Source organism: Arachis duranensis, chromosome 7, assembly GCF_000817695.3.
Source record: "Arachis duranensis cultivar V14167 chromosome 7, aradu.V14167.gnm2.J7QH, whole genome shotgun sequence".
Taxonomy (NCBI): Eukaryota; Viridiplantae; Streptophyta; class Magnoliopsida; order Fabales; family Fabaceae; genus Arachis; species Arachis duranensis.
Window position 1 is genome coordinate 60,409,040 of NC_029778.3, and position 10,056 is coordinate 60,419,095.

Genomic DNA, 10,056 nt, shown 5'->3' on the forward strand with positions numbered 1-10,056 from the left:
AAGCAGCGCAGCTCCTCCTTTCTTCTGATAGCAACTCCCTCTCTTCTCTCTTTGGTTCTCTTTTCTTTGTTTTTTTTTATCTGCTGTTGCTGTGTTGTGTTTAGGAAAGGAGAAAATGGTGGCCAGGGTTTGGGAGAAGTATGGGTGTGTAATAGACTTAGGTTTAGAGTTAGAGTTAGGGTAATGTTAATAAAATTAGCTGATAAGGTACTAATTTGAATCGTAATTTAATTTTTAAAATTATTTTAAATATACTATTATTTATTAATTTATTAATTAGTTTTCAATCAAGTACTCTAATTTCAAATATAAGATAATATAATTAATTTTTTTATTTATAAAATTTAAAGTATTAAATTCTAAAATTTCAATTATTCAAATGAAATCATATAAAATTCTTATCACTTATAAAAATTTTTATCTTCGAAAATTAATACAAAAGGAAAGAAATTTAAATTATCTTCACTTTGGATTGCATTAAGAAAAAGCAAAACACTTTGGCATATATATTTTTCAAATACCACCATATTCATATAGCATAAAAATATAAGAGAAAGAAAAAGGGGAATGTGAAACAGATGCTACAAGGTAGGCTTGATGTAAAAGGTTACATGATTCAATCATGTCATGGTAGTGTAAGGTGGCAAAAGGTTACAAAATAAGTTGGTATCAAAACGACGGGTATAATGTTCGCACAGTAATTTCGTACCAACTTTAGAACTTCGACCTGACGTACTTTCACCATTTTCGATCGTACTTTATCAAACAACTCATCTGAAAGTTCTCAACCTCCACAGTCACTATGCAAATCTATAACCGATCACAAGTCTAACATCCACAAAACTCTTTCGCGTGAATCAAAGCTCCACAACTTTATGTGGCATCGCACACTTACAAACTTTATCTTCTGCACCCACGAAAACATCCTAAAAATTAAACGCATCGCTGACTATACTTAAAGGTCGCACGTGGCACTAAAACAAATTTCGAGTTTACTCAAAAGGATACAAGACTTTTAGAAAAGAAGAAGAAGCGACATAGACAGTATTCATAAAGATTTGAAAGAATGAACGAAACTACATGTAAACAAGGATGCACAAGCAATGAAGAGTGTTAGAAGAAAAATTAAATCACAAGTTTAAGAAAGGATCTCGAATCAAAGAACTTCAACAGGAAAAATAAGAAGAAAATAGTGCATTAGTTTGAAACTATTTCAAGCTGAGTTAAGGAGTATAAAATTTATAGATGAAGAATAACTAAAGTCATGTTAAAGAGTACAACATTCATGAAGAGAAGTATAATGATAAAGATAGATGTTCTTAAAGATTCAAACTAAAACAAAGTACAATATCTATAAGAAGAGTATGACCAAAGTCAATGACGTCGGTTACAAAATTCAAGAGAATGTTTAAGAATGCAGCCGAATGAATTGAATCATGCAAAAAGAATGACAAAAGCATAAAGGTTACGTCATGTTCAAACAAGTGCAAGTTGAAATAGATTATGCAAAGTTAAAAAAATAAAAACCAGTTTGGCTAAGAGTAAAATATTTCCTCTAATATTTTGCAAGACATTTAGGTGCACAACTAAACCAAAGCATGTATAAAACTGTAATATAGTTGGAAGAAAAATTAAGTTGCATAACGTCAAAATAATTTCTAAATTAAAGATTGAATAGGTTATGTTTGAAAGATGAAAATTAATTGAGGTAGAGACCAAAAATAATTTCTCGAAAGATACTTAGGTACTTAATAAAATGAAGTATGCAGTGAAAATGGGGCAAAGTTGGAAGGAAATCAAATTTTGTCCAAAAAAGAAAATATGAAATAAGATTCTAAAATATAAAATTTTTAAAGTTAGTATGAAGAAATGCATGCAAAAGCTAAAGACAATTCGATCAAAAATTCAAATAGTTATGGACATAATTAGGCAAAAGAGTTAAAATTTCTTCAAAGAGAATCACATACAAGAACTTTATAAGGAAATTACAACGGATGATGTGTCACACCAAAATGAATCCAAAATATAACAATGTGTCGCACAGCTCAGGTAAAAGAATGCAAAGTCAAGGACAACCTTGCATAAGAATAAACCAAAACTTCTTTAAAAAGGTTTAAAATAGAACTCAGAGAGGATACTTGAAATCACAGCCCTATAAAGATATTCAAGAGTACTGAGACATGCTAAAAAGGAAATCAATTCACATCTGGAGAAAAAAAACTTAAATAAAAGGAATTCGGATAGAATTCATAAAGCATATCAAATCAAATCAAACAAGTTTTTAACTAATCCAAAGGAATACAAAGCTCATAAGGAAAGGCAACTCAATCAATAGCGAATTCTTAAAGGTTTCAATGATCAATTTGATACATCAAACAAGTTCAAAGTTACATTAAAGAGTACATGAATCAGGAAGAAGAGTTTAGGCAAATGTAGGCAGATATTCCAAAGAATTTAAGTAGATATATGCAGTTAAGATCAAACAAGAATGCATATGAACAAAAGAATAGGGTTGGAAAAATAATTAAACTACTTTTCGAAAAAGAAATTTCAAACAAAAATTTCAAGACAAACCATGACAAAACAAGATAGGTAATTGAGTAACCTTGAGAAACAACTTCTAATGTTCCCATAATCCATAATTTGCATTACTTATAACTCGTATATTGTATATGATAATCCATTAGTGTTCTCATATGCTTTGCATGTTAATGAAGCAGGTGCACTGAGCTTTCATATGGTAAAGTGGCCGAAACAAAAATTCTCGAGAACAAGGAAGGAAGAATAGCAATACCAAAAACAATGCTCCTGCCATGGTGCGGTATTTTACAACGGACAAACTAACCGGAAAATGCACCGGGTCGTACCAAGTAATACCTTACGTGAGTAAGGGTCAATCCCACGAGGATTGATGGATCAAGCAGCAATATCGTTTGATAGGATTAGTTAGGCAAGGAGAAAATGGTTTTGAGATATTCTAAGAGCATTAAATAGTACTTTAAAAATTTCAGAAAGTAAGCAGCAATGAGTTGGAAAATAAAATATTTGAAAAAGCAGTTAAGGTTTCAGAGTTATCTAATTTTCGGATAAACTTTTATTACTAATTAATTTAATCATGCAAGATTTAATTTCATGGCAAACTGTATGTGACTAGACCCTAATTCCTTAGACCTTCCTAGTCTCCTCTAAAATTCATTAATTGCCAATTCCTTGGTCAATTAATTCCAATTAGAGGGTGATGATCGATTTCTAGTTTATATGCAAAAGAATACTAATTATCCACAAATAAGGGGATTATATGTCACGTATCCCGTTAAATACAAACAATTAGAAATTCAGTATAATATGTTTTCAAGCTGTTGTTCAAGTAAAGAGCTTTTTCAAGTTTTATAAGAACTCAATTAGAACATGGGTCATACTTCTGTTCCACCCATATTCATAAAATAAAGAACGAAAATAATTATTGGAATATAAATCAAGACATGAATTAAATTAAAAAGATCAAACGAATCAATCCATGAAAGTAGACAGAGCTCCTCACCTTAACAATGGAGGATTAGTTGCTCATGGTTTAGAGAAGAAAAATAAGGGTTCTGAAAATAACGTATTGTGTTCAAAATGTATAGAGTTCCTGTTTATAACTAATCCTAATAAATTTAAAATCTAATTATCTAAAACTAAAAATAATATCTTTTCCTAAAGGATAAGATTTGAATTTAAATTCGAATTAATTAACCAGTCTTCAGCTGATGGGTAGGGATCACTTGATTTGTCCATTCTACAGCTTCTAATATGTGTTTTCTGGGCTGAAAACTGAGTCAAAAGGCGGCCCAAAATCCACGCTAGTGATTTCTGTAAATTCTGCAGATCGCGCACGTCACGCGTACGCGTCAATCACGCGTACGCGTCAATCACGCGTACGCGTCGCTGGTCTTTTTTGCAAGTCATGCGGACGCGTCGGTTACGCGGACGCATCGCTGAGCAAATCTTCAATTCACGCGTGCGCGTCAGTCACGCGCATGCGTTGCCATGGATACCTCCAACTCATGCGCACACGTCAGGCACGCGTGCGCGTTGCTCCTCGCAGCTATCTCCTTTGATTCTTGAGCTGCAGAAACTCCGTCAAATTCCGCCGAATGCTACCTGAAATAGATAAAATTGCCCAAAACTCAAAATCGCATCCATAGTGGCTAAAATATAATTAATTTTTAATTAAACATAACAATTTAAGTGCAAATTCATTAGGAAAAGATAGACAAAATGCTCACGTGGGTTGTTTGTTCTAAAGGCTTGGTTCCAGCGCCATTCCCGCTCAACTCTCTATCAAATTTTATTTTTCACTCACACATGATTGACACGTTCGCGTCAGTGATGCTGCCGCGTCGTATGCGTTTTTTTGTATTAAAAATAGATTTTAAAAAAATTTAAAATAAAATGCCTAATCTAAGCAATCAAACAACTAATAGTTGTTAATCACTATCAGTTCCCGGCAACGGCGCCAAAAACTTGGTGCGGTATTTTACAACCCACAAACTAACCGGCAAGTGCACCGGGTTGTACCAAGTAATACCTTACATGAGTAAGGGTCGATCCCACGAGGATTGATGGATCAAGCAACAATAGCGTTTGATAGGATTAGTTAGGCAAGAAGAAAATGGTTTTGAGATATTCTAAGAGCATTAAACAGTACTTTAAAAATTTGAGAAAGTAAGCAGCAATGAGTTGGAAAATAAAATATTTGAGAAAGCAGTTAAGGTTTCAGAGTTATCTAATTTCTGGATTAACTTTTATTACTAATTAATTTAATCATGCAAGATTTAATTTCATGGCAAATTGTATGTGACTAGACCCTAATTACTTAGACCTTCCTAGTCTCCTCTAAAATTCATTAATTGCCAATTCCTTGGTCAATTAATTCCAATTAGAGGGTGATGATCGATTTCTAGTTTATATGCCAAAAGAATACTAATTATCCACAAATAAGGGGATTATATGTCACGTATCCCGTTAAATACAAACAATTAGAAATTCAGTATAATATGTTTTCAAGCTGTTGTTCAAGTAAAGAGCTTTTCCAAGTTTTACAAGAACTCAATTAGAACATGGGTCATACTTCCGTTCCACCCATATTCATAAAATAAAGAACGAAAACAATTATTGGAATATAAATCAAGACATGAATTAAATTAAAAAGATCAAACGAATCAATCCATGAAAGTAGACAGAGCTCCTCACCTTAACAATGGAGGATTAGTTGCTCATGGTTCAGAGAAGAAAAATAAGGGTTCTGAAAACAATGTGTTGTGTTCAAAATGTACAGAGTTCCTGTTTATAACTAATCCTAATAAATTTAAAATCTAATTATCTAAAACTAAAAATAATATCTTTTCCTAAAGGATAAGATTTGAATTTAAATTCGAATTAATTAACCAGTCTTCAGTTGATGGGTGGGGATCACTTGATTTGTCTATTCTGCAGCTTCTAATCTGTGTTTTCTGGGCTGAAAACTGAGTCAAAACACGGCCCAAAATCCACGCCAGCGATTTCTGTAAATTTTGCAGATCGCGCACGTCATGCGTACGCGTCAGTCACATGTACGCGTCGCTGGTCTTTTTGGCAAGTCACGTGGACGCGTCGGTCACGCGGATGCGTCGCTGAGCGAATCTTCAATTCACGCATGCGCGTCAGTCACGCGCACGCATCGCCATGGATACCTCCAACTCACGCGCACGCGTGCGCGTCGCTCCTCGCAGCCATCTCCTTTGTTTCTTGTGTTGCAGAAATTCCGTCAAATTCCACCGAAATCTACCTGAAATAGATAAAATTGCCCAAAACTCAAAATAGCATCCATAGTGGCTAAAATATAATTAATTCTTAATTAAACTCAACAATTTAAGTGCAAATTCATTAGGAAAAGATAGACAAGATGCTCACGCATCACCAGGGTCTAAATTGTTAATAGTGTCTACTTAGGGTTAGTATATATCACTTTTTAGAACTGAGATCGAGACAAGTGCATTCACTCAAGTATAAAAAAATGCATGCAAAAGCTAAAGACAATTCTAAAATACTTAGGTACTTATATAATAAGTATACACTGTTTGTTTAATTTTAAAAAAGATTTCTATTGTTTAAATTTATCCACGACGAAAATTGTTGATATTATAATTTTTAAAATAAACAACCAGCTCGTCGATTTTAAAGAAAAAGAATTATCACTCACTACCTCGTCGGCAATGTGACGATAATGATAAAATGTTAGAAGGTTGCTAAAATAATAGACGATATTGTCTTCGAATTTAATATTTTATTTTTAATATTTCTTTTTCATTTTATGGACGACAAGCCGTTGAAAAATATCGATGAAAAATTTGACCGTCGATTTTTGGTGTCGATAATTACACTATTTTTTGTAGTGTATATGCTTAATAATAGAATATGAGCCTTTGAATAAAAACTGTATTGCTGTTTTCTTGGAAAAATTGGAAATACTTTTAAATTTTTACCAACATATATACATATATATAAAACTTCTTACACAAGTAACTTATACATATTATATACATACAAATTATACAACTCCTATCCCTCTTACAAAATTATAATGACAAATGTGAGGAAAAAACTATGACTTGTATATATACAGACAGAAATAGTATAGCTAACGACTTAGTAAAAATATCATCAGCTTCCTCGTCCGTCCTAAAAAGAGAAGTCTATAAGGGGTGTGAACATCGTCCTTGGTGGTTCTCAGTAGAGGGTTTTTAAGAATTGGCATAAGAAAATATTTTATAAAACTACTTTCAATTGCAGTAATCATCAGTACATTATCCAAATCTAAAACTTATATTTTTCTTATAAAAGTTTCACACAAAATAACATTCCATACATTTCACCGCTTACTAAGAAACAATTTTAACCAAAACTTACCACTGATCCAACCAATCATGACCTCTAGCCCAAATACAATCAATTCCCGGCCCCTGGCCCAACACATAATCAAATCAACAATCAAATCATCACATCAGGAAACGACCCTCAGCGTCACCACCACCAGCCTGAGAGATCTCTCTTTTGTTCAAACACATACAAAGTATTACAAGAAAAACACAAATAGAGAGAACAGATAGAAAAACTAGAACAAATAACATATAAATACAGTTATTCAAATATGCAAACTAAATGCAAGATGCACATCCAAACAATACACAAATGTGAATGATGCAGCCTGCCCTACTGGCTATGAACTCACGTGTCGGTTACTTTGTCAGAATCTGACACATCAGGTAGCTAACCCAGATATCGTTCTCTTGAAAATCGATGGGCGATACACCACCACGATCCCTACCTAGTGGTACACCACCACGATCCCTGCCATTGTGAGCGGTACACCACCACGATCCCTACTCATTGGTTTGGAATTTTCTAAATTAAATTTTTTATTAATTCCTTGGCATATTTTTCTTGGTGAATGAAGATACCACTAGGATTTTGTTTGATTTGAAGTCCAAGAAAGAATGTTAATTCTCCCATGAAACTCATTTCAAACTCACAAGTCATTAGTTTTCCAAACTCTTCACACAAGGATTCATTTGCTGATCCAAGCACAATGTCATCCATTTAAACTTGAACAAGTATAAAATGATCATTAGATTCTTTAATGAAAAGGGCAGTATCTGCAGTACCCCTTTAAAAGCCATTTTTCAATAAAAAAGAGATAAGTCTTTCATGCCAAGCTCTTAGAGCTTGTCTCAAACTATAAAGAGCTTAAAAAAGTTTTAAAAAATGATTTGAAAAATCTTTATTTCCAAAATCGGAGGTTGAGTTATGTATACTTCTCTATCAATAAAGCCATTCAAAAAAAGCACACATAACATCCATTTTGAAAGATTTTAAATCCTTTATGGGCAACATAGGCAATCAATAATTTTATTACTTTCATTTTAGCTATCGGAGCAAACGACTCATCAAAGTCAAATTTTTTCTCTTGATCAAACCCTTGAGTTACTGATCTAGCTTTATTTTTAACAACACTACCAACCTTACCCAATTTATTTTAAAGATCTATTTGATACATGTTACCTTCTTACCATTCGGATAAGGCACTAGAATCCAAACTTTATTTTTCTCAAATTAGACCAGCTCTTCCTCCATTCTCTTTATCCAAGAGGGATCTTCAATGATGAATTCATGTGGATGGTTCTTCAAGAACTTCCATTCTTGATTTTAGTGAGGTGATCTCAGGTTGAGTATGAACATGATCAGTTCTATTGAGATTTTCAGAAATCTCTATGTTAGGAGGAGACAAAACAAAATCGTCTCCTAGATTCTGGTCTGCAGAATTATGAATAGCATCTTCTATTGTAGGTTCAGATTTGTCTTTTCCTTGAATTCTATTTGAATTTTGTGCAATCTCAGTTCCTGCATCAATTTTCTAAACAACACTTGAAATGGAGTTAGAATCACAAAAAATGATATGTATGTACTCCTCAATTATTCTATGTTTCTTGACGTAAACTCTATAAGCTTTACTAGTGATTGAATATCCAACAAAAACACATTCATAAGATTTTGGATCAAATTTTCTAAGATTATTTTTAGTGTTTAACATAAACTATTTGCATCCAAAAGTATGAAAGTACTTAAGTTAGGTGGTACTCTTTTTCAAAGCTTATATGGTGTTTTCTTTAGAACTTTTCTAATGATAGATTGATTCAAAATATAGCTTCATCCCAAAAGAATTTTGGAATTTCATTTTCACAAAGTATAACCCTAGTCATTTTCTTGAAGATTTCTATTTCTCCTTTCAACAATCCCATTTTGTTAAGGTGTTTTAGGACATGAAAAATTGTATGAAATACCAAATTCATCAAAGTGTTGATTTTCAAATTCATTTTCATGATCACTCCTTAAGGAAATAATTTTCAAAAAATTCCATTTTGGATCTTTTTGCATAGAGTTGAAAAAGCAAGAAAGACATCATTCTTATGAGCTAAGAAAAGAATCCATCCAAACTTAGTATAGTCATCAAACACCACTAAACTATAGTGCTTACCACCAAGACTTTAGGTCCTTATGGGACCAAAAAGATCAATATGTAGCATTTTCAATGTTCTTTTGGTTGAGATGTCATCCTTGGGTTTGAAAGAATTTTTAGCTTGTTTACCCAATTGACAAACATCATAAGTGATGTCTTTGTCAAATTTTATTTTAGGAAGACCTCTAACCAAATTCTTTTTCACAAGCTTAGAAACACGAAACATGCTTGCATGTCCTAGTTTCTTATGCCATAACCATTTCTTAGATTCCATAGAAGTAAACCAAGCTACATTTTGTTCTTTTAGTTCCTCTAAGGTTAGTCCATACACTTTCTTGCATCTTTTAACTTCAAACAAAATTTCACTAGATTTTTTCACACACAACCAAGCATTCTAATTTCTTGAAAATAGCTAAACAACATAAATCACACAATTGGCTAATGCCTAGAAGATTGTGTTTCAACCCATCAACTCAAAATACAACATCAATAAAAGTTGAGAAATTCTTACCAACCTTACCTAAAGCCACAATTGTTTTCTTTACCATTGTCACCGAGAGTCACAAAGCCCCTATCATATTTATCAAGCTAGATAAAGAAAGTGGACTTTTCGGTCATGGCCTAGAGCATCCACTCTTCTTGTTGATCTTTATCAACCATGAAACATATTCGTGCTTTATCTTTGGAGTCTTCTAAATTCATCTGAGTCAATCTAGAGATCCTCCCAAGAAGCCATAAGTCCCTTCTTCTTTGGTTTCTTTGAGCTGCCATCTCCACTTCTTCCTTTGAGTCTCACCATCCTTCTAAGTTTCCTAGCAAAAAATACAAACTCGTTATCTGATAAACAATCATTGGATTCATCATCCAATGATTCAGTGCATGATTTAAGGGCCACTCCTTTCCTTTTAGTATCATCTTTTATGTGAGTGATTGTATATGCTAGTAACTTTTCTCTCAACTCATCATAGGTCATTTGACTTAGGTTACTGCTTTCAAAGATAACAGTGACCTTAGTTTAT